Source organism: Rhagoletis pomonella, unplaced genomic scaffold (assembly GCF_013731165.1).
Source record: "Rhagoletis pomonella isolate Grant_MI unplaced genomic scaffold, Rhpom_1.0 Rhpom_scaffold_00002, whole genome shotgun sequence".
Classification (NCBI taxonomy): domain Eukaryota; kingdom Metazoa; phylum Arthropoda; class Insecta; order Diptera; family Tephritidae; genus Rhagoletis; species Rhagoletis pomonella.
The window spans coordinates 90,198,710-90,225,022 of NW_023458556.1; the positions used below are offsets into that span (position 1 = coordinate 90,198,710).

Sequence of the window (26,313 nt, forward strand, 5' to 3'; positions counted from 1 at the left end):
TTAACAAAAGTTTTTTGTTCATAACTTTTAAATGGTTAATAATATTACCTCCCCCCCTCCGGATTGTTATTAGGGGGGCCGAAACGCGTCGTTTGGTACCCCTCCCGACTTTTCCGGCCCTTTTTTAGGGGTTGTTACCCCCCCTAGAGAATTACCGTTTTTACGCAGTCTTCAACTCAGAAATCACTCACAAATTGCAAATTAACACAAAAATACTAAAGTACTAAAGTTTAGGTCAACTCCCACACATCCTAAATACATGAGAAAAAATTACTGAACACCGAGCTACCGAGTACCAAGCTCGGTGTGAAGGCCCCTAATCTAATTAAAAAAATGCAACCGTGACTGCCGATAATGCAGGTTTTGCCGTGTAAAGAGTAACATATACACAATTTTTCACTTCTCTCTAGTTATCGTTCCACTGTTGTTTCCGAAGATTAATTTTTGTAGAAATTATATGTTAAATATATACCGCTTGAAATAATATACAAAATTTGCAATAGACTGAAGCTATAACTAATTAATAGAGAGCGGTATGTATTGTTTTAATAAATTTAAAAGATGTGTACAAATTGCGATAGAACCCAAAAGACAACGCCCAGGAAGACTGGTGGTAGAAAATTGGAACACAAATAAGCAGCCGTGTTTATAAAATTATTCACTGTCATTGATGACATCATTTCGGTAACTCTTGCTATTTCTGAAATATTGTCATGGGTCTAGGATTCTAAATACTTCTGAAAGTTTCAGAAGTTTTAATAGTGAGGTTTAAACCTTAGAGAAATTGTAAAATTATGCAGTGATATCTTGCCTTGAAGTGCCTCAGTGAAAGTGTAACCGTTTGCATTATCAAATATTGTGATAGTTCTGCTTTAAGTTTAAAGTAGCAAACTATTGATTAATTTCTGATCCATGCCGTCGGCGCTGCCTTATACCAAAAACTATAAAAAATATACATGTCATGAATTTTTTAATTATTATACGTATGTATGTACATTTTAAAGTTAATATAAAATTGCTTGTTCGTATAAACAATGTCTCTGAATTTCGCGTATACCTTTTGTTTGAAAGCCATTAAATGGCTAGTTAAAACCAATTATTAAGTTTAATACATACATTCTTCATTACGTAATTGATATACGTACTTGCACATATAGGAGTTTGCGCAAATATACATATATATGCGCGTATAATGAAGATACAATATCATAAGTAGGTAACTAATTTTTACTTAAAAAAATTACTTTAATGCATTTATGTCTGCATATACATATACATATATAAAATGTGCATTTGCAACAAGTATTGATTTCATTTAGTAATGAAGTTAATATCATATGGGTCATCGCGGCGCATACCATATTCAACCATAGAAGAATGTATTAAAAAAAAAGCTTTTAAAAAGTTTTGTTGGCGCCACATATACATAATTCGGTAATTCTCTAGTATAGGGTAGCAACTTCTAAAAAAGGTCCGGAAATGTCGGGAGGGTTACCAATCGACGCGTTTCGGTCCCCGTATTAATAATCCGGAAGGTTAATATTATTAATCATTTAAAAGATATAAACAAAAAACTTTTGTTAAATTTCGTTGTTTTGTATGGGCAATTACCCCGACAAAAAGTCACTAAATCACCACTAATTTACCACTAGCAAAACATCTCCCGTTATTGTTTTATTCAAACTATAGTTGCGTTTGTTTACTCATTTCCAGTAAAATCCAGTAAAAGTTTTTACGAATTTTCATGTTTTGGCGTTTTCGTACGCAAAAACTTGCAAAGTAGGGGAAATAGAGAGAGCGAAAAATTTCAGTTGAAGTTGCAAGTTTTTACTGGATTTTACTGGATACATTTTTACTTGTAAGAATTTGCCAGTACGAAAAACAGCTGATCGCATGTTGCTGGATGATATTTAAACTAATAAGGAAACTGTTTGTGGCTTTTTATTGTGGAAATTCACAAAATAAACATATTTAAATATAAAATATATTGAATATAATATCTTATTTTCTGGCCAATTTTCGTCGTAAATTTTATTAATTTTGATGAGCTTCTTTGGCCTAGTTGGTGATTAGTGCAAGTAAAAACAATGTTTTTTCTTCACTGCTTTGCCCAACGTTTCGCTAAACTCCTTAGCATCCTCAGGGGCCAATCTTTATTTTAAATTAACAAACAAAAGAAGATACAAACAAAAACAATTAGGAACAAAAGTTACATTGAACATGTAGTTAATAAAGTCTCAATATTTGAATTTATCACGCAGCAAATGTAATGTAAGTGTATAAAACCCCACCCTCCGGAGGCTTATAGTTTTAATGAAAATTGAATTTTAAGTTGCAAAAAATGTCAACTTCAACCTCACTTTTTGCTTTGTAAACCAATTGTACTACAATGTCGGTGCTGCCACACAACAAAAGATGCCCAAAAAAAAGCACTGAAAACGAGAAACAATAAAAACGGGCATTGTAATTAACTTTTTTTTAATTAAATATCGATGTAATGATAAAAAAAAAGTGATTCAGTCTAAAATCGAGAGATTTTTTTGATTGATTTTTATGAAAATCGCGCGATTGTTTATTACAAATTTTCATTATTTATAGAAGTATTGATTTTTATGGAAAAAGCGCCGCAGGCGAAAATTTTTAATAAAAAATCGCGCGATTGTTTATTAAAAATTTTCATTGGCTGCATTTCTTTATTCATTCTGAATGTTTCGAATAAACTATTTTGTTTATTTATTCTTTAGAACGTTCCTGATGATATGTTGACGTATATTTTAAACGCATTCTGTTTATTCCGGCTGTGAAATGGGATTATCCGGAATGTATAAAGAAACGCAGCCATTATTTATCGAAGTATTGATTTTTATGGAAAAAGCGCCGCAGGCGAAATCATTTATCAAATTATCGATGTACGTTTTCTACATTTGTGTACTTTGAACTATAATAACACCAGTAAATATTATTTCCCCCCGAAAAAAATTATACCGTCATGATCAGGAGTAAGACCCCTATCATAATATTATTATTTTTAATAAGAGCAATGTACGTATTGTACACTTATACCCCTAATTATACGCACTTATTTGTGGTGTATTTTTTTTAACGTATGGTAGCATACATTTTGTGTTACTGTCAGCCATTGTTATTTCTGCTTGTTTGTGAAATGTGCAAACATTTGTGAAGACATTTATAAACGCGTTTTACTTAATTAATTAATTAATAATTGTATATTAAGGTATTACAAACGCATGCGAACCTTTTAAGGATAACATATTTGTGTAAATAAAAGTGATAGGTGTGGAGTTATAATAAAATGTGGTGATAGCAGGCGAGATATTTTAACAACAAATAACTTAAGTACTATTAGCAACAACATTGTGAAAGTGGTAAATATAGTTAAAGGAGACCTCTATTAGTATCCCCACCGAGTTTCATAAAAAAATTCACTATACTTTGCACGGAATAGCAATTGGTTCCGTAATGGAAATCTCAGCCGTTTTCTGCAAAAGGTGTTCAGCCCCCCTTCTTTGGCAACACAGAAAGGAGAATTCTACTTAGTGAGGGTTATAATCGCTAAATTCGGGCGAAGGCCGCCTACGCAGAAAGGTATTCTCTGCAAAAGGTGTTCAGCCCCTCTTCTTCGGCAACACAGAAAGGAGGATTCGGCTAAGTGAAAATTCCGAATTAAAAATCCGCTTTTATTATTCAAAATTCCTGTCTGGCAGCACCAAGTTTGATGTTATTTTGCTATCTTGTTCATCGTTTATACGAAAACTTTAGCAAAAAATTATATAAATAGGGTTGCTAGAAAAAAGGGGGATATTTTTGAAATCAGGGGGTCCTATTCTACCCCCCCTCATCCCCCCTTTTTTTAGAATTTGCCGTCCGCATACTAAAATTTTCCCTTTAAATGGTTAATAATATTAACCTTCCGCCCCCGGATTGTTAATACGGTAAACGCGTCGATTGGTACCCCTCTCGACATTTCCGGACCTCTTTTAGCAGTTGTTACCCTATACTAGAGAATTACCCATAATTCACTGTACCGTGCGCAGAAAAGTGGCCGCGATCGTATTGAAATATATATATTGACTGGACAACTAAACATCGTTAAACGCATTGGTTAATCCAAGTTTTTTCTGCTGCTGTACTTTCGTTGACTTATGTTATGATTAGTACACACATGCACATTTGCATTTACGTACATACATAGGTATGTAATTATCTATCCACATGCGTGTTTATACATAGTATATGGGCGTTGTTCATGTTCTAGCGATGTCAATTAATGTGTGCTTCAGTGCAAAAAGTATGTCAGATGTAAGTACTTATGTTTATGACGTAAAATTTACTAAGTACAACAATAATAACAGCAGTAGGAGTATTATAAAGTAGCCGTTAAAGTGCGATTAAACGTGGGGGGAGGAGGGGGAGATTACGATAACCGAGGTGACAAATTTTGACCATACCATTGGAAAGCTTGCCTCCTCCGCTTTTGCAATATACCCACTTTCAGGTTCGGGGCTTTCTAGTTTTAAAGATATTTAGTATTGAAAGTTATTTTTTTGATTTTTTTTAAATATTAATATCTTTAGAACTGCATAACCGATTAAAAAAAGTAATGGGACGCATGCACTCGAAGCTGTTCATGAACTTGGGCGCGTTTCTGAGGGTTTTGATTTGCACTGGTAATTGCCAATCTTTGTAAATTGCGGTTGCGTGAGCCAATGTTTCATATTTTGATCGGCGAATGGTTTACGAACACTGAAAGCACAATTTTGAAAAATTCAAACTATCTTTGAAGCAATCGAAAAATATTCATAAAAGAAATATACGCGCCAAATATTCTCATTTAGCCTTATCGTGATTTTCGTCCGAAAAAAAATCTCGCGAAATTTTTTCATCCGCCCGTTGTGAATACACGCAAACGAAAAGTGAGCCGGTTATAATGAAACTCATCATAAGGCTGATTTTGTATTTTTAACCAAAATTCCATCATACATTTTTAACCTAACTTAACCGATATAATTGTTTAAAATTGATACAATTTTGAACCAGGGCAACCATTTCAATTGTAATATTACAATCCATTCTAGAGCTATGTTCGGCATTAAGTAAGCCGCTTTGTTTAATACATAATAGGAGTGTACTCGTACGCCCAACTATCTACAGTTTTAGAAAACTTTTACTGGTTTTGCGTTCTCGTACCCAAAAAACTTGCAAAGTAGGGGAAATTGAGAGAGCAAAATGTGAAAGAGAGCTGCAAATTTCTGCTGGAAAAATTTTTCCCAGCTAAAAATTGCAAGTAAGAAAATCAGCTGATCACAAACACATGTTTGTAAATAAACAAAAGAAAATATGGCCTTTTTGAGTTATTAATTGCAAATTTTATTATTAATGCTAGTATACAACAAAAAGTGCGTAAATTTAATAAGCACAACGTTTGTTGAGTTTATTTTTCGTTAATTTGCTATTGATCTCCAGTTTGTTTACTTTAGTGTGTGCTGACTATGGTTGCCGTATAACATTTTTCGTTTGTACCATAATTTTCCTTTAAATATACCAAAATATATTTAAATGAAGCATACTGAAAAGTTTTTTTGCTGAAGTTTTCGGTTTTGGTAGGTTGATTGTTGAAATTTTTTTGGATCAATGATGGGTGTTTGGAGGAGATACTCTTGTTTTTAATGCGTCACCATGTGATATCACAAATAATTATGAGAAAAATAACTTATTCATTCAGATATAATTAATTCGTATTTTAAAAAAGGCTTTTCTTATCCAAAACTATTCAATTGTATAAAATGCCAAATCGGGGGAAAATGCACCCAAGCAGAAAATAAATTGCCAAATTAATCACCAGTGGTAACTGTGCAAGTGATCAGCTGTTTCGAAGGTTGCAAGTTTTTGCAAATTTTGCGTTCTCGTACTTCTGTGGATATTTCGTCTCTTTGAGAGCGAATGCTGCTAAATTCTCAGAACTTTTGCTGCTGGAGAATTCTGTCCTCTCAATACGAGTACACACCTATCGTCTATGTTTTTGCTAAACTGCCCATCGACCAGTTGCAAAACCGCCTAAATCGCGTGACAAAAATTAGGTTTGGTAACGTTGAACTCCAGGCATCGTGATTTATGCATAAGAATCGTAAAATCGTTATTAAAACAACAGATCAGATTTGCAAAATAATGGCTAGAGAATATACCGCCTATCAAGGCAACGCCTTCAAAGAAAACCCGTTTTTTCGCTCCTGTAAAGTTTGAGTGCCGTAAGTTAGGCGGTTTTGCAATTGGTCGATGGGCGGTTTTGCAAAAACATGATATATCACTGTTTGATACAAATTAGAGAAAATGTTTAGTTTCAAACAGAGATGAAAAATGGAAATTTCAGATTGTAAAAACATGTATGTATATGCTGGTTTTCATTATGTCATATTTTGACACCAAAATTTGTCGGCATATTTTGACACAACTTTCTTTTATCGATGATATGATGGGTAAAAAACATGTATGGGCGAATAAAGGCTGGTTTTCACTATGCCATATTTTGACAACAAAATTTGTCGGCATATTTTGACACAACTTTCTTTTATCGATGATATGATGGGCCAAAAACTTACAAATAGCTGCTTTAGCAGCGCATGTACACGCCTGAAGGCCTATTCTGATCTAAATCAATCAAAATACCATTTTCTAGTCCCATTTGACAATTTGTTTTCACTCATTTGACGTTAAAGAGCGTTAAAATTAATAAAAAAATTTGAGGATAGCTAAGTAAAGTGTTAATTTTTCGTAGTGGTTGCTCTACAGCGTGGCGACGAATAACTGTTACCCCGGTTTTTTTGAGAAATAAAAGGGTCCTTTATAGATTTTGCGAAAAACGTATTTTATTGTTAATTTTCCACAGATTTTACTTTAGTTTTATTAATTAGTTTTTAAATTTTAAGAAAACTTCATTTGGCACGCAGGTCTTCGTCAGTTAATTTATTCCATATCTTCTGTAACCATAGGCAAATTTTCTCCATTTTGGGTCCCTTATACTCCCCCTTTTGCCCAACATAAGGCCTCATACTTAAAAATCGAATAGACTCGGAACTGGTGACTAGGACGGCCATTCATTCGACCAATCTTATACAGTTTTTTTCTTTTTTGTATTTTTTTGTACAAAGCCTAAGGAAAAATACACCTGAAAAAGACTTGCGTGCCAAATGACCTTTTCTCTCAAAGTTTAAACTGCTGGCAAATGTAAATAGGGATTCAAATTTATTAACTAATTAATACAACTAAAGTAAAATCTGTGGAAAATTAACAATAAAATACTTTTTTCGCAAAATCTATAAAGGAGCCTTTTATTTCTCAAAAAACCGGGGTAACAGTTATTCGTCGCCACGCTGTAAACGCAATGTAAAATGTTTAAGATAATACATAATATGAATTTTTTAATTTCTTCCTTTTGACCACTTTTCTTTAGAATTGTTTATTCTTCAAAATGAAAGCGAAGCTTCTCCCGTGCCGACAAGTAAATATATTAGCGCGGTAAAGGAAAAAGAAAAAAAAAAACTAAAAATGCATCTGATCAAAAGATGATTGTACCTAAAATCTAGTGACTGTACCTAATGTACCTTTATGTCATCAAACGTCGGAAAAAGGTACAATTGGACCTACTTTTTCATCCCTGGTTGCAAATGATAAACAATGCTGAAAATCAAATTGAGAAATACGATTTTCTAAAACGTTTGAAAATTTTTGTTCCAGTGCTTGTTGGGCAGGGATCGGCAAAAGTAAAACTGTGACTGTGTTGGTGAGCACAAGAGAACCGCTCAGCATGAGCAACCCGGTAGGAAATTGGGTGATTTGAAACCAAAATTTTAACGTAAAAGCATATAAAAATATTTAACATATGTATATAACGTTACCTTAATATAGAAAGGCCTTATCTCACATCGTCTCTGTAATGCAAAAAGGCCGTAACTAACTAAGTAAAATTTTGTATTGGATAAAACTATGTGGGGATTTATAATTTGAAGAAATGCATCATAATCAATCATCAAAATCAATAGGCGAATTTTGGATTCGGGGTTAGTTACGGCTTTTGTATTTCAGCGACGATGTGATATATCACCTTTCTATGTTAAGTACCGATATGTGTATCACTGATTTACTAGATAACAAATAAAAAATGTCAAAACCAAAAATAAATAAAGGATCGGTTTGAGTATGCGAGAATGAACGCTAACTATTCTTCTATTGTCGGTAAAAATTTCATTGCTATATCATTAAGCACTAGAACAAAACATGGATTAAATTTTTACTATGGGAGTATTAGTAAGTTAAGAACTGTAAAGCCGTTTCTCCCGAATTTTTTTCTTTTTTTTTCTTTAGTTATAACAGTATTAAAGTAAATGGCAGATAGATACATGCATACATGTACGCGATATATCGCTCATTTACTTCAATAGTGTTATAACTCAAAAAATCAAAATGGCTTTAAAGTTTTGAATTCACATTTGAATATATGTATATATATTAGGCTGGGGAAAATAAAAGGCATTTGAACCAATTGTAATAGTAATATTATGATGTCTTAGGTCCAAGCCAATTGTTATTGGCCACGAAAGATTAATTTAAAACTTATCTTTAGCCCGCGCAATTGAATCAAAGTGTATGAATTTTGAAAATGAAACTTTGGCTTGTAGTATCTATGGAATACGTTAATTGTTATAAACAGGACGATAAATCAAATTAAGGGTTATTAAATTTAGTACCTCACGTTCATTTATAATTTTTCAATAAGTCTACGAATTTTTAAGATATTAAGATAAAACCATGATAAAAATATAGTAAGGTAGAACCGCTGAGAGTCACTTTTAAAATTCTTGACGTTTCCAAACAATTTAATTTTTAAATTTACTCACAAACTCACACACACATTTTCATTTTCAATCTCAAGCAACAACAATTCCGAACAATTTCAATTTTTCATTTTCACTTTTATATAATTTTAAAATGTTGGCAAACTTCAAAAAAAAATCATGGCCGACAAATTGAGAGAACGGTTCTACCTTGCTATGTTTTTATCATGGATAAAACTTACAAAAACTATAATTTTCCCTTATGAATTTTCAATTCTTCGTTACTTAAGCAACCAAATGGAAAATACAAAAAAGTGAGATGAGACTTATTTCAAACGTTTTAATGTTTTCGGATGTTTATATAATATTAAAAGGATCATGGACTTGGTCACGCCGATTTGGTCAGTTTTCAAGATCGTGGTGAATGAAGTCAAACATGTATTGTCAAAGATTAGGAATCGTTTGATAAGTTAATAGTAGTTTCAAGCATATAAGTATTTATATACAATAATGGTGAGAAACGCCCATTTTAAGTCCAATTATGCAGTCTTAAAAATTGGTGCGGAGTGGTTTCATTAGTCGCCGAAGAAGCACATTTTTCGCGGTTTCTAGATTTGCCGTTATATGAAAGTAGGGGACGTGCAATAAGTGTTTAGATATATATACTTAAATATTTTATTTTATTTCATTATGTGAAAAAGTGACTGCAGGCAAATAGTCTTTAACATATCCTAGGAAATCCTTTTGAGGACTCTCCAGTTGGACGATATTGCTTACATTCAGCTTGAACGAAAAAAGTCACTCCCTGGCACACTTTTCTGTAATCCGGTTATTTCATTTAAAGGTTATTTACACAATTGACGAGAAATTTTTTTTAGCGAAAAACTGGAGATCCACTTAAGTTTTTCGATATAACTTTGGAAAATGTTACTCGATCGTTACGTAATAATTACCAAATTGAAGGCGAGACTAACTGTTACTGATTTATGATAACTATATGATGAAAATCGTTCAGATTATAAACAAATTATTTTAGAATAAAAAAATGTTGAACAACATTTTTTGTCATTTTCCTATATATTGCAATTTTTATATAGTATGCATAAACATAAGTAAACTAATTAGTGTTTCTAGAAGTTGTGCCTGTTCAGTGTTTCCATACCCATTTTCATAAACAAAATTTTTCCACGATGATGGAATATAATGGCTTTTCTATAAGAGCTACCGAAATTGTTCCCAAATTTGCAAAAATTCGCAAACTATAGCTAATATTAAAAAAGATTAGAATATTTGGAACAATCGACCTAAATTCACGCCAACAATATTAATGCTGTCATTTATGTACATCTTTTGACTATAGGCCAGTGCAATTATCAAGACAACAATTAAAATTTATTGAACAGATAACTTTGAGATTAACGATAAGCTAAAGGGCTGCGAGAAATGATATTTGACTTTATCTTTTGCGTAAAAGGACTCATTATCTAATAATATGCACCAAAATTTTTTTCTGAACCCAGAATTTTTAACAAGAATTGGTCTTATTCGACTAGTGTGCTGTGGGTCACTTGGCGGTCGATGCGCGGGCTCTTACAATTAAAACAAAAGACTAATATTTTGCAGGCTTGTGGTTGACTTCATGATACAATATATTTTCCTAGTATATATATAACATAGAATAATGCATGGTATAAAATAAAACAAGAGATAGCGGTAATTTCTGCATACTCAAACTATATTTTTTGGATTATGACACTATTGCAGTATATGAGAGATATGTCTCTCATGTTAATTTTCATTTTAATTTTCTATATCCTTATGAAAAGATTAAAAATGTCTTTCAATAGCATATTGCCTGTTATTTTCAATTTATGATAACAGAAAAGGCATTGAATTCCAACAAAACAAACAAAAACAAAATTGAAAGAGTTCAAAAGATTTTCACCAAATTCGTTATTTGCAAGTTGCCCTGGCAAGGTTATGTTCCTTCCTATATTGGCTGACGGAAATTGCTGGGTCTCCAGTCTTTGAAGGAAAGAAGAGATTACTTCTCCATTGTACAGCGTGGCGACGAATAACTGTTACCCAGTTTTTTTTGAGAAATAAAAGGGTCCTTTATACATTTTGCGAAAAAAGTATTTTATTGTTAATTTTCCACAGATTTTACTTTAGTTGTATTAGTTAGTTTTTAGATTTTAATCCTTATCTACATTTGCCAGCAGTGTAAACTTTGAGAGAAAAGTTCATTTGGCACGCAAGTCTTTTTCAGGTGTATTTTTTCTTAGGCTTTGTATAAAAAAAGTACAAAAAAGAAAAAAACTGTATAAGGTTGGTCGAATGAATGGCCGTCCTAGTCACCAGTCCCGAGTCTATTAGATTTTTGAGTATGAGGCCTTATTTTGGACAGAAGGGGGAGTATAAGGGACTCAAAATGGAGAAAATTAGCCTATGGTTACAGAAGATATGGAACAAATTAACTGACGAGGACCTGCGTACCAAATGAACTTTTCTCTCAAAGTTTACACTGCTGGCAAATGTAAATAAGGATTAAAATTTAAAAACTAATTAATACAACTAAAGTAAAATCTGTGTAAAATTAACAATAACATACTTTTTTCGCAAAATCTATAAAGGACTCTTCAATTTCTCAAAAAAACCTGGGTAACAGTTATTCGTCGCCACGCTGTATTTATTTATAAACTAATCAATGGGCACATAAATTGCACTTATTTAACAAATTTGCTCATATTATATAATCCCCCGCGTAATTTAAGAAACAATAGGCTATTGGTTGGTGCCCTGCATACCACGAATTATGCCAAAATTGAACCAATTGCTAGATGCATTGAATTGTGCAATACATATTCTAGTGTTATCGACTTTAACTTAAGTATTGATAGATTTAAGAGTAATTTGTTTACAATATTCAATATTCTGTAGACTGAAATTAATTAATAAAAGCATTAACTATGTACATACATACACGCATATTTCTCGCAAAGCATCTTTCCATTCATGAAACAAAGCTGTGCATCCACTCGCGATGTTAATTCGTTGCTCTCTCGCCAACGACTGAACGATAGAGCGTAAAGGCATCCACACCAGTGTTGCCGTTTTAGCTCTTTGGTGGCTAGATTTAGCTACCACATACTTGTTTTGGCCACATAAATTTAAAATTGCCCCTAGCCCTTTTTTTTAGCCCTTTGGAGAATTTATTCATACTTGGCATGAAAAAGTTGTATATGCTTAATTTGATCTCTTTTTTTTATTTATGTAAGAGATGAATTTTTACACTAAGAAGGACTGATATATATACATAGATGTATTGTATGTTCCTTACGTTTTTATACATATGTACATGCTGTAAAAGTGTTAGGGCTGTTAACTTATCTATTAGCGATTTAACTATAGTTTAAAATAGATAAGTTTACGGCCCTTAATATGCTTAGGTCGATTAACCGTGTATGTTCTTGTGGTGTGATTGTACCAGCTACTGGTGCGACTTCAAAAACTATTTGAAAATTTTATGATTGTACCAGCATGCTGGTGTCGAGAGTGGTGAAATTAGCTCAATTTTCTAAGTAAAAAGTATTTTGGCGGAAATTTCTTGCACTATATGAGTCAAAGCCGTGTTTGTGAAAGATTAAGTTCACGATATTGCAGTTGTGTATTAAAAACAAAAAATAATGTTTAAGAAAATGGTAGAAAAATTGTGAAATTTCGGCTCTAATCATTTCGATCTTTCCTCGGCCTCATTTGTAAAGAAATAAATATTGTACCAGCATGCTGGTAAGTTATATGCTTCGAGCCTGATGGTACAATCACTTGATGGAGCCAGCAAGCTGGTGTCGTATATTTCCCCTTTTATACAAAAAGGTTTTTTGGTTGGATAAAATATTAGCTTTTTTCTAGAGTTAATTGTTTTTCTATACCATTACTTATTGAAAATGTTTGTGAGTATACTTATATATGTATATGTAAGTAAAACTTTGTAGCTACCATTTTTAGCCACAACGACTTTTTTAGCTCCTTTTTAGCCCTTTTTTTTAAAGGAATTTGGCTACCACTAAAAATGAGCCGCGGCAACACTGATCCACACACCTGTGCCCTTTGGTGGCTAGATTTAGCTACCACATACTTTTTTTGGCCACATAAATTTAAAATTGCCCCTAGCCCTTTTTAGAATTTATTCATACTTGGCATGAAAAAGTTGTATATGCTTAATTTGTTTTTTTTTTGCATTCATGTAAGAGATGAATTTTTAAACTAAGAAAGACTGATATATTACATATATGTATTGTATGTTCCTTACGCTTTTATACATACATACTGTAAAAGTGTTGGGGCTGTTAACTTATCTGTTAACGATTTAACTATAGTTTAAAATAGATAACTTCACGGCCCTTAATATGCTAAATTTGTTAAATGCCCCATCAAGTCGATAGGCCGTGTATGTTCTTGTGGTGTGATTGTACCAGCATGCTGGTGTCGTGAGTGGTGAAATTAGCTAAATTTTCTAAGTAAAAAGTATTTTGGCGGAAATTTCTTGCACTATATGAGTCAAAGCCGTGTTTGTGGAAGATTACGTTCACGATATTGCAGTTGTGAATTACAAAAAAAAAAAACAATGTTGAACAAAATGCTAGAAAAATTATGAAATGCTGGTAAGAGTTATATGCTTCGAGCCTGATGGTACAATCACTTGATGGAACCAGCAAGCTGGTGTCGTATATTTCCCCTTTTATACAAAAAGGTTTTTGGTTGGATAAAATATTAGCTTTTTTCCAGAGTTCATTGTTTTTATATACCATTACTTATTGAAAATGTTTACGTGTATACTTATATATGTATATGTAAGTAAATAATTTTAGCTACCATTTTTAGCCACAACGACTTTTTTAGCTCTTTTTTAGCCCTTTTTTTAAAGGAATTTGGCTACCACTAAAAATTATGCGCGGCAACACTGATCCGCACCGTTTTTGATGCTACAGAGTTTACTTCGAAAACGCAAGAACGCACACATCTGTGCGATTCTATAGCAGTGAAAAATGTAATTTTATAAACAAGCAACAAATATTTTTCAACAAAAAATTGTATTCTTAGCATTTCTACAATAAACACGTTTCGTTTTCTCACGTTAATTTTTGTTTTAACTTTACAAAATCCGCTTACTGACCGTTTTAGTTCTCAAAACGCGGCACTCTGCGATTTCGGCATGACAAAAAGAATGTTCGAATAAATCGCTGCAGCAAAATCGCATAAGTGTGTGGTTCGTCATCTAAAACTATGGTCGACATTGTTGTAATTTTTGTCGGGACAGATTCACACCGGCAGAATCGCATAGGTGTGTGGATACATTAAAGCCCAAAATACAATAACCCAGTGGCAGTGGCAGTTTTTTTAAATCAGCTGTTTTTTAGAAAGTGTGGTGTCCAATGAAGCGACTCACAATACAGCAGCATTCTCACGACAGCCGGTTCTACGTACTGGAATGACTCGGGTTCTACCCGACCAAGGGCTGTTGTTTCGGCGATCTAACTCCGTTTAGGTCGGCGAAATCCATCAAAAGTCGTACGTCCATAGGGCTACTTCTTCGCATACTTCTGCTCAGGGCTGGCATTGTCAAACCCTGGACCAGAAACATATACCTGCTGCGTGTGCCAGAGACGATTACACCACAACTCCACCTCCGTCAGATGCCATACATGCAATGGGTGGAGCCATCTCCGAGTTTGCTCAGGCCTCACGACTCACAGGCAATGAACCACTGCGTACGTGGCCCCTTGCTGCACCAATCGAGCTGCCTCCACGGCACAACATAGTCCGCCTGAGCAACTCAACACATACACAACCGCACCACAACACAATACAATAGACAATACCACAGACACAACAGACCACACCACAGATACAACTGCACCACCACCCACATGCCACCGCCAACAACTCCTAGTTCCTGCGACAATCTGCACGGTGTGTCATTCCAGGATATTCAGTCAAGTGCAACACCTGCCCTGGCTGGGGTCACTTTAGGGCATGCTCAAGACTACGCACCACGCGAGATTGGACAAGGGACTATGAGGGCCCATGCTGTACTGCTCGGTCGCAACTCCCAGCTGCGACGCCGACCACCAACACCACAGGCAACAGCCTCAGCAGCAGCAAGCACAGCATGTGGCGGCACGGTAAAACACATCACCAACACCCCACATTCCAATAAGTCTCCCTAGGCACAGGAAGATTTTACAATTCAACTGTAACGGACTTCAGAGCAAGATCGAGGGGATAACGGTCTTCATGGGTCGGCACGGAATATTAATAGCTGCGGTCCAAGATACGAAGCTGCACGGCAATTCAACACTTTCGAATTGGGACGGATACAACGTGCACCGTCAAGATCGCGAGGGAGATAATGGTGGAGGCCTAGCGTTCATCACTCACCACACCGTGCAGTATCGTCTTATCAAAGCAGACATCGACCGCAGGGATACCTTCCTAGAATGTCAGGGAATCGCTATCCGGTCAGGCGATATCGAGCTCGAAATATTTAACATATATATACCCCCTGCCACCCAGCTGCCTGGCAGGATATCACCCTGAAATAGGTGCGCTTCTCAGAGGTGAGAACCGTATGGTAGTTGGTGACTTCAATGCGCACCACGATCTTTGGCATTCAAGCCTATCAAACGATCGTAGGGGAACACAATTGGCTGAGCAGATAGACGATTCGACATTCTGCACAATGAACGACGACGCACCCACCAGGATTATGGGCAGCTGCTGCGGCTCGCCAGACCTAACAATAGTCAGCGCTGGTCTGATAAACAGCGTATCATGGCGACCTACGCTGACTTTAGCATCAGACCATCTGCCCATAATAATCTCGATTGATAAACCAGCCGACTTTGCTTCCGCGGATCACCGGACCTATGTCAACTTTTCGAAAGCTGATTAGATGGGCTTCGCGGATGTTACTGAAAGCGCCTTCGCTGCACTACCCATACCAACCGACGTTCACGTAGGTAAACGTAAATTCCGCAGGGTTGTCAATGCTGCTGCAGCCAGCTTCATCCCAGCGGGATGCATCTCGGACCCTCGTCCGAATTTTCCTGCAGAAGCGGCTGTCCTCGCCGATGAGCGAGACAACCTTCGTCAGGCCGATCCCGGAAATCCCCGTATTAGGGATCTCAACTCGGAGATTCGGCAACTTGTGAACGTACATAAGCGGAAGAAATGGGAAGAGCATCTGAAGACCTGCATGTTGTTGTTGTTGTAGCGGATATCGCTACAACCTGCATCTTCGCCTCTGGTGTGAGTAAGCTTTGGCCAACCGTAAGGTCATTGTCCAACCCGACAAAGCGTGACGACAGAGTTGAAATATACTTTGGTGAACACGCTTCGTCGGACCCGGAGCGATGCGCGAGCTATTTTAGCCGGCAGTACATCTTACATCCTCCAGTGGATAAAGCCAAACGTCGAGTGACCAGAAGGCTGCACAAATTGCCAAAACTAAGTGCGCCTCTTGTTTTCACCAGCGGTGAAGTCATTGGACCCGACGGAATATGCATGCTGATGCTAAAAAATTTGGGTCCTACGGGAGTAGCGTACCTAACGGAGGCCCTCAACTTGTCAATACCCACTCTCGTCATTCCAGACATCTGGAAGATGGGGAGAGTGGTCCCACTGCTCAAATCGGGGGAGAGTCTTATCGTCCGATAACCCTCCTTTCCCCGGTAGCGAAGACACTAGAGGCCTTACTAATCCCGCATTTTACAAACCACCTGACCACAGCGAAGCATCAGCATAGGTTCCGTAAAGTGCACAGCACAACAACAGCACTTAACGCCATAAATACCCAGATAACTCGTGGCCTAAACCGAAAGCGCCCCTGTGAGAGAACCATTCTAGTAGCGCTGGACCTGTCTAAGGCGTTCGACACTGTCAGCCATTCAACGCTACTAGAAGACAAAGAGGCCTCCTCTCTCCCACAGAGACTCAAACGGTGGTCGGCGAATTATCTGGGTGGTCCTCACTCGTCAGTAACTTTGAGAGACAAATCGAGCAAACCGAGGAAAATAAAACAGGGGGTTCCACAGGGTGGTGTCCTTTCCCCATTACTGTTTAACTTTTACATTTCAAAGCTCCCTCAACCACCAGAGTGAGTCTCGATTGTCTCTTATGCTGACGATTGCTCGATCATGGCGTCTGGGAATAGAATTGATGACTTGTGCTCGAAAGTAAACGGTTATCTCGCCGAGCTTTCTCGCTTCTTCACTGCACGGGGCCTAACCCTCTCCCCTACAAAATCCTCAGCCACACTTTTTACCACCTGGACGAAGGAGGTCAGACTCCAACTGGGAATTCATGTCGATGACACACCAATTCCGACGGTGAACAATCCTAAGATACTCGGAGTAACATTCGATAGTCTGCTCTCCTTCTCGGCGCATACAACCGCAACTGTCAACAAAGTACAAAGCCGCAACAAGGTCCTCAAGTCGCTAGCCGGCAGCACCTGGGGCAAAGACAAAGAAACGTAGCTGGCAACGCACAAGGCAATTGGCCGGACGGTTCTGAACAACGCTGTGCCAGTGTAGTCACCGGGGACTAGTAGCACGCAGTGGATGAAGCTGCAGACTTGCCAGAACACGGCACTTAGGACAGCGACAGGATGTTTCTTGATGTCGCCGCAACACCACCTGCACGAGGAGGCCCACTTGCTCCCTGTCAAGGAGCATAACATAATGCTTTGCAGGCAGTTCCTGGTTGGGAGCCACAGATGTGGCCATCCAAACAGGCAACTCCTTGCAGAAGGGCCTTCGCCCAGGCACGTCAGGAGGCATCTCTACGAACTGACGAACGAAGTCCAGAGGTTCATCAAACAACCTCTGGACCCGACAGCTTATTGACAGGCCTTGGACGGCATTCACAGAGAGGCAGTCTCGAGTTATGTAGACTCCCGACCTGTGAATGTCGTTCTGAGCACACAACCACCAGACGTGGACGAGACAGAACTTCGTTGAGGCTCGTTCTGACCGCATCGCTATGTAGGCTGTTGAGCGCCGCTCTGTATCTCGCAGTGTCGAAATGATGGTCTACGTACGGCTCGATATTTGGCTTCCAGTCGTACAGATGTGGTCTCATGTGTCGTGGTGGCGCACAATGGGAATTTTTCGGCATTGTTCAAAAATCCTAGAGATGGCAATTTTTGACCGATTTTAATAATTTTTTTTTATGCTCGTAAATGATTTTGGAAGAGATTGCCTAGGCCGAAATTTTGTTTAGTATATCAAAACGCACCCTTAAATAGATGTATTTCTATGAAAAATTCAGAAAAACTTTAAAAACATTGAATTATATGTATTCAAATTGGGTTTGACATTTTTTTATTGTAGTTCTGCTGACTACACACGAGGCAACCGTTGAAGCAATGTGTTGAGGCAACCTGTTTTTCTTGTTCAATGCACATGGTTCAACCGTATACGCAACCAAAGCGACAACCTCAGTAGTGTGTGATATGTTATAACGAGGCAACCAGGGCATGTTGCTTCGACTTTTGCCTGGTGTGTAGCATTGTTGCTCATGGTTATGCAAGATTTAGGCCCAATTTCAGATGGCCTATTTAAGTAGAGATTGTTGATTAACTTCAGCAATTCATTTTCAGATCATACATGTAAAATGCACTTAAATGGCCAATATTGGCTATTTAAATATAAGATATGCAACCCTGTGTTTGTACCATATAGCCAAGATTGATAAGTAGCTTGTTTTATCAATCTTGCCAAAGAACAATCCGCTGTTCAGTACAAAATGTACACGAACAAGCAAATGCAACAACAATTTCAAGGAGCAAGCAACAGTGTTGCCACTTGTTTGGCATGTTTAAATAAAGTTGACCCGAAACCCAACGAAAGTTAAATGGCATTTCTGACGCCGAGTTTTTGATCCAAGACTGTATGATGTTTTTCGCAAAGACAGTTCCGAACAAAACGAGTCTTAGTAGAGGAGGCGGTGTACTTATAGCTACGCGATGTAATCTACTAGCGTTTTCCGTCCCACTAAAGGATGGTAACTCTCTATTTGATCAACGTTGTGTGCGCCTTCACAGTAATTTTGGTCTAATTTACATCTCTGTGTCCTACATACCGCCATGCAGTGATGAATCCACGTACTAAGCTCACGTAGACAATATACTAGCCCTTCATAACGAGATTGGAGAGCATAAGCTTTGTGTGTTAAGAGACTACAATCTAAATAATTTAAATTCGGCCGTCTTACACCCTTATTCTAGAACCCGAATTTTCGTAATTCGTAATTCGTAGCTACGTTACGAAAAACGAAAAATCGACATGCAACCCTTGCGGAAACCTGTGCAGCACTTCGTCGGACCCGGAGCGATGCGCGAGCTATTTTAGCCGGCAGTTCATACTGCATCCTCTGGTGGACAAAGCCAAGCGTCGAGTGACCAGAAGGCAGCACAAACTGCCAACAACTTGTGCCCCCCTTGCTTTCACTTGCGGTGAAGTTCAGGTGGCCATCGGGAAGGCGAAAGCCTCCAAAGCAATGGGTCCCGACGGAATATGCATGCTGATGCTGAAAAATTTGGGTCCTCCGGGAGTAGCGTACCTAACGGAGGTCCTCAATTTGTCTATGGCCACTCTCATCATCCCAGACATCTGGAAGGTGGGGAGAGTGGTCCCACTGCTCAAACCGGGGAAACCTGCCAACAAAGGAGAATCGTATCGACCGATAACACTCCTTTCCCCGGTAGCGAAGACACTTGAGGCCCTGCTGCTCCCGTATTTCACGAACCACCTGACCCCAGCGAAGCATCAGCATGGTTTCCGTAAAGTGCACAGTACAACAACAGCACTTAACGCCATAAACACTCAGATAACTCGTGGCCTTAACCGTAACCGTCCCTGTGAGAGAACGATTCTAGTAGCGTTGGACCTGTCAAAGGCTTTTGACACTGTCAGCCATTCCACGCTACTAGAAGATATAGAGGCTTCCTCTCTCCCACAGCGGCTCAAACGGTGGTCGGCAAATTATCTGAGTGGTCGACACTTGTCGGTAATGTTTAGAGACAAATCGAGTAAACTCAGGAAAATAAAACAAGGGGTTCCACAGGGTGGCGTCTTTTCCCCGCTACTGTTCAACTTTTATATTTCAAAGATCCCTCAATCACCAGAGGGAGTCTCGATTGTCTCTTACGCCGACGATTGCTCGATCATGGCGACTGGGAATGGAATTGATGACTTGTGTTCGAAAGTAAACGGTTATCTCTCCGAGCTTTCTCGCTTCTTCACTGCAAAGTGCCTAGCCCTCTCCCCTACGAAATCCTCTGCGACCTTCTTCACCACCTGGACGAAGGAGGTCAGGCTACCGCTGGGAATTCACGTCGATGATACACCAATTCCGACGGTGAATAAACACAAAATACTCGGAGTAACATTCGACAGCCTGCTCTCCTTCTCTGCGCACGCAACCGCTATTGTCAATAAAGTACAGAGCCGCAACAAGGTCCTCAAGTCGCTAGCCGGCAGTACTTGGGGCAAAGGCAAAGAAACGTTGCTGGCAACATACAAGGCAATAGGCCGGTCGGTTTTAAACTACGCAGCACCAGTGGTCGCCGGGGACTAGTAGGACGCAGTGGATGAAGCTACAGACAACACAAAACACCGCACTCAGGACAGCGACTGGATGCCTCCTGATGTCGCCAGAACACCACCTTCATGACGAGGCGAAAATGCTCCCAGTCAAGGAGCATAGCATAATGCTCTGCAAGCAGTTTCTGGTTGGGAGCCACAGATGTGGCCCCCCAAAGAGACAGCTGCTTGCAGAGGAGCCCTCGCCTAGGCCCGTCAGGAGGCATCTATACGAACTGACGGACGAAGTCCAGAGGTTCGTCAAGCAGCCTCTGAACCCGTCAGCTTACCGGCTGGCCCTGAACGGCATTCACAGGGAGTCAGTCTCAAGTTATGTAGACTCTAGACCTGTGAATGCCGTTCTCGGCACACCACCACCGGACATAGACGAGACGGAGCTTCATCTGCCTCGGGAGACACGAACAACAATAGCCCAACTTCGCTCTGGCTACTGCAGCAGGTTAAACTCATACCTGAGTAGACTGAATGCGGATGTGCCAAATGAGTGTCCGCCATGCGGAGAGACCCCACATGACTCGAAACATCTCTTCGCATGCCCGGAAAACCCGACAACCCTAACGGCTTTGTCCCTGTGGACCGAACCAGTGGAGGCTGCACGCTTCTTAGGGCTGCCGTTAGTGGAACTTGACGACAACGACTGAGATACCAACCGATCTGGGCGGGGTTGTTGTAGCCGCTTCAACAACAACAACAACATCAGTTGTTTTTCGAAGACAGCTGTATGAAGGAAAACAAAGTGGAAAGGAATTAAAAAATAAACATTCGTCAAATGCTTATTTATGGTAAAATTGTTTGATTATACTTATTTTGAAGGAAACGATGGATTCTATTGAATTTGTTTTATAACAGCAGAGTAAGAGCGCGCTATGGAAATGAATTCACAAAGATATGCGGAGCTGTCGCGCAGAGTAACCATGGTCGCATCTATATCAGCTTCTCTTTGAATTGTTGAACCACAACCTCCTATGCCTGAAGAACTGGTTCTCAATCCAGTTAATGCAATAACAGCTTCTTCCAAGTCATTGAAAACATGCACTTTGTTGGGTCCACCACCTGTTGCGCTTGCTTCTGCCTTCGGACGCGCTTAATGATTATAAACCTTACTAACAGCCGCACTCAGAGTCGTTTAATGATTACTTAAGGTGTCCTCAGTAACGATTTGAAAAAATTCCCTCTCAGAGTCAGTTAATGATTCGTTAACGGCATTTAATGAACATTAAAGTTAAGTAAACAAAAACCTTTACTTAACTTTTTAACGAATGATTTTGAGATGTTTTTATTTGTTTTCAAAAAATTTCAATTTCGATAACGTTGCTGTAACATTGGCAATGGCCCATTCAAGAGATCCGAGTGTAATCCCCGGCAACGAATTTTCTTTAATATAATTTTTTTTTTAAGTTTTGTTGCTTAAAAAATTCATATTTTTTATTTTATTTAACGTTTGTAAACTTTTTTGATTCATCTTTTTCTTTCACTTTCAGTTTCTCAAATTTTTAGTTTTTCCTGTTTTAAAAAAATATTTTTTTCATTTCGTTTAGTTTTTAGAAAACTTATTGCTAAAAGATAAATATAATAACACTATTAGCACATCTGTCAATTAGTTATTCGAAATACAGAAAGGGCTTTCAAGATAGGTGCGAAAGACTGAGGTGAGTTGAAAGACAGATGCCAGAATTGGCCTGTTATTGGTCTTGTTTGTCTTTTAGCAATAAATTTAATTAAATTAAAAAAAAAATTGTTTCCCTTTTATAGCAATAAAATCTGTAAACCAAAAAAAAATTAGATCAAAAAAGCAAACAAATTCAATAAAGATAGTTAATAAAAATTAAATAAGAAAAAAATAAATAAATAGAAAAGGAAAAAGAAAATTTTCCTGCCCTAGGACTCGAACTCGGATCTCTCGAATGGCACGCCAGTGCTCTGCTCACTCAGCCATTGCGTCTGTTGAGCCGGTTCGCGCAAAATGATATACTTATTTTTATATTTTACTAGCAGAGCACCCGACGTCGTTCGGGGTAAACAAATAAAAATATAAAACCAATATTCAGTACAGCATAATTTAAAGGAGACAAACTATTTTCTTTGTTTTCATTAAGGCATCCTTATGAGCCATACTTTTAGCTTTATCGTGCTTTAACGAATATATATTGATCATCACTTGTACTACAAGTCTTGTTATTAATATTAGGTGGATTAAGGTAACGATCAAATTTCTAAATTAAAATTAGTCTACTACGGTACATTCCGTTTAGTTGCCTATTGGATTAGCTGTTTTAGTATAGCTGCACTTTTCTGGTAAAATGCTTAATTTGGAAGGAGTTTTATTCATTACACTATGCGACAGTCAAAATCGGGATGGGATGAAACCAACGGGAAATGTTATATCGGTCAAAAACAAGTTATACGTGTCCCGGCGTTTCGCTGGGTCACGTCTAGGAATCGAGATATATATATAACTATCATATAGGGGAAATTGTCACCTTTGGTGGTCTTTTTTTGACATAACTCGAGAACCACTATTCCGATTTTGCTCAAACTAATTTAAAAAAATTAAAAATTACAATTCCTTTAATCTGTTCATATAACGTTTTTCTATATAATCAACAGTTTTGCCGGTAAAAAAAAATGTATGAAGAAAAAAATATTTTTTGCCTAAAATATTAAATTTTTTTAAAACTGTTGATTATATAGAAAAGGAAGGAGAATTTTTTTGGTTAAAGGTGTTTCACGTTTTTTCCATACAAAGTATGTCGACAATTTTCTTTTATATGGAGGACACTGCCAGCAAAAAAAATTGCCAAAAATCAACGGAATTTTTTAGCCGCTTGAAACTTGCACTTCTTCAGACTAGAATTGAATGTGCTACAAAACTGCATACCAGAATTTTTTCTAAAGATTCTGATTAAAAAGTTTGAAATTTGGGTGAAAAATTGCAAAATTTTTATAATTTTTATACAAAGTTTAAAATCTGAATTTATATGGTGTTTGTTGTATAGCCAGCTAGGCTTTTATAAAAAAATAATAAACATTAAATAAACAAAAGACAAATAGCCAAAACTGGTCAAAATATCGCACTCCTATTATTTTGTGGACAACTGTATATCCCCCTATTACAAACTTTTTAATATATTCTTTACTCTGAACACCTCCCATAGATACCTATGTCTGAATACCAAATTTCAAGTTCATTTGACTTATCGTTCCCAATTTATGGCTGATTAAAAATTCCACGCCTACGGGATGTGCCACGCCCGCTTTTATAAACTCATTTATATATACCCTCATATAAGCACCTACTATTGATATGTCTTCATACCAAATTTCAAGTTCATGGGACTTATGGTTCCGAAGTAATAGCTGATAAAATATTCCACGCCTATGGTATGTGCCACGCCCCCTTTTACAAACTCATTTATATATACCCTCATATAAGCACCTACTATTGATATGTCTTCATACCAAATTTCAAGTTCAAGGGACTTATGGGTCCGAAGTAATAGCTGATAAAATATTCCACGCCTATGGGATGTGCCACGCCCCCTTTCATAAACTCGTTTATATATATCCTCGTAGAAGCACCTACCATTGATATGTCTGCGTACCAAATTTCAAGTTCGTGGGATTTATGGTTCCGAAGTTATGGCTGATAAAAAATTCCACGCCTATGGGATATGCCACGCCCCTTTTTACAAAATCGTTTATATATACCCTCGTATAAGCACCTACCATTGATACGTCTGCATACCAAATTTCAAGTTAGGTGGGCTTATGGTTCCGAAGTTTTAGCTGATAAAAAATTCCACGCGTATGGGATGTGCCACGCCACTTTTACAAACACGTTTATACATACCGTCATAAAATCACCTACCATTGAAATGTCTGCATACCAAATTTCGAGTTCGTGTGACTTATGGTTCCGAAGTAATAGCTGATTAAAAATTCCACGCCTATGGGATATGCCACGCCCCCTTTTACAAACTCTTTTATATATACCCTCCTATAAGCAGCCACCAATGATATGTCTGCATACAAAATTTCATGTTCGTGAGACTTATGGTTCCGAAGTTATAGCTGATAAAAAATTCCACGCCTATGGGATGTGCCACGCCCCCTTTTACAAACTCCTTTATACATTCCCTCCTATAAGCACCCACCATTGATATGTCTGCGTACGAAAATTCAGGTTCGTGGGACTTATGGTTCCGAAGTTATAGCTGATAAAAAATTCCACGCCTATAAGATGTGCCACGCCCCCTTTTACAAACTCGTTTATATATACCCTCCTATAAGCACCTACCATTGATATGTATGCATACCAAATTTCTAGTTCGAGGGACTTATGGTTCCGAAGTTATGGCTGATAAAAAATTCCACGCCTATGGGATGTGCCACGCCCCCTTTTACAAACTCGTTTATATATACCCTCCTATAAGCACCTACCATTGATATGTCTGTATACCAAATTTCAAGTTCGTGGGACTTATGGTTCCGAAGTTATAGCTGATAAAAAATTGCACGCCTATGAGATGTGCCACGCCCCCCTTTTGCAAACTCGTTTATATGTATATACGTTCCTATAAGCACCTACCATTGATATGTCTGCATACCAAATTTCAAGTTCGTGTGACTTATGGTTCCGAAGTTATAGCTGATAAAAAATTCCACGCCTATGGGATGTGCCACGCCCCCTTTTACAAACTCGTTTATATATACCCTCCTATAAGCATCTACCATTGACATGACTGCATACCAAGTTTCAAGTTCATGTGACTTATGGTTCCGAAGTTATAGCTGATAAAAAATTCCACGCCTATTGGATGTACCACGCCCCCTTTCACAAACTCGTTTATATATACCCTCCTGTAAGCATCTACCATTGACATGCCTGCATACCAAGTTTCAAGTTCATGTGACTTATGGTCTGGAAGTGATGGCTGATTAAAAATTTCACGCCTATGGGAGGTGCCACGCCCCCTTGTCGGATCCCAATTTTTTCACCCTATTATAGGCCCTACGATTGATATGTCTGCATACCAAATTTAAAGTTCGTGTGACTTATGGTTCCGGAGTTATAGCTGATAAAAAATTCCACGCCTATGGGATGTGCCACGCCCGCTTTTACAAACTCGTTTATATATAGCCTCCTATAAGCATCTACCATTGACATGTCTGCATACCAAGTTTCAAGTTCATGTGAAACAGCGATCTACATCGTGATCTTGGCATGCCAACTGTCACTGAAATGACGAAACCATTCGCCATAGCTCACAAACAGCGATTACAAAGTCACGTCAACGTAGCATCCAGCTTACTTCGGCTGAATCCTACGCAAAGACGGCTAAAGCGCACAACAGTAGCAGACCTTATGCAAAGCGAGTAGCAGAAATTTATTTTTACTTATATGTCCTTTGAGCATGTATTTAAAGTTCTTTTAAACTAAAATTATTAAATTAAAATTGCTTGTTAGTATCATTATTTATATACTAGTTGCAATAATAAGACGTTTCTGTAAATTGTCTAAGATTCGTTAACAATAATAAAAAAAATAAAAAAATGTGACTTATGGTCTGGAAGTGATGGCTGATTAAAAATTTCACGCCTATGGGAGGTGCCACGCACCCTTGTCGAATCCCAATTTTTTCCACCCTATTATAGGCCCAGGTGTCATGGCAATACTCCCACAAAATTTTGTTCGATTCTGTCCGTCCGTTTAGACTGCAACCTGGCACATACATACATATCGAGGGCTTATATTCAATACCCTCTATCTACAATTTTGATGAAAATGAGTTTTT

At 37.8% G+C, this 26,313-nt stretch overlaps 1 protein-coding gene across 3 annotated transcripts in view; it reads left to right on the forward strand.

Annotated features, from left to right (window-relative positions):
* The first annotated feature begins 378 nt into the window (after positions 1–378).
* LOC118734159 (spectrin beta chain) overlaps positions 379–26,313 on the forward strand; it is a 119,986-nt gene continuing 94,051 nt past the window's right edge. The window contains exon 1 of one of the 3 annotated variants that reach the window (XM_036463878.1): positions 379–684. The gene's annotated coding sequence lies outside the window, so the exon portion shown is untranslated. The remainder of the gene's footprint in view (positions 685–26,313) is intronic. The other 2 variants (XM_036463877.1, XM_036463879.1) reach the window with 2 other exon arrangements.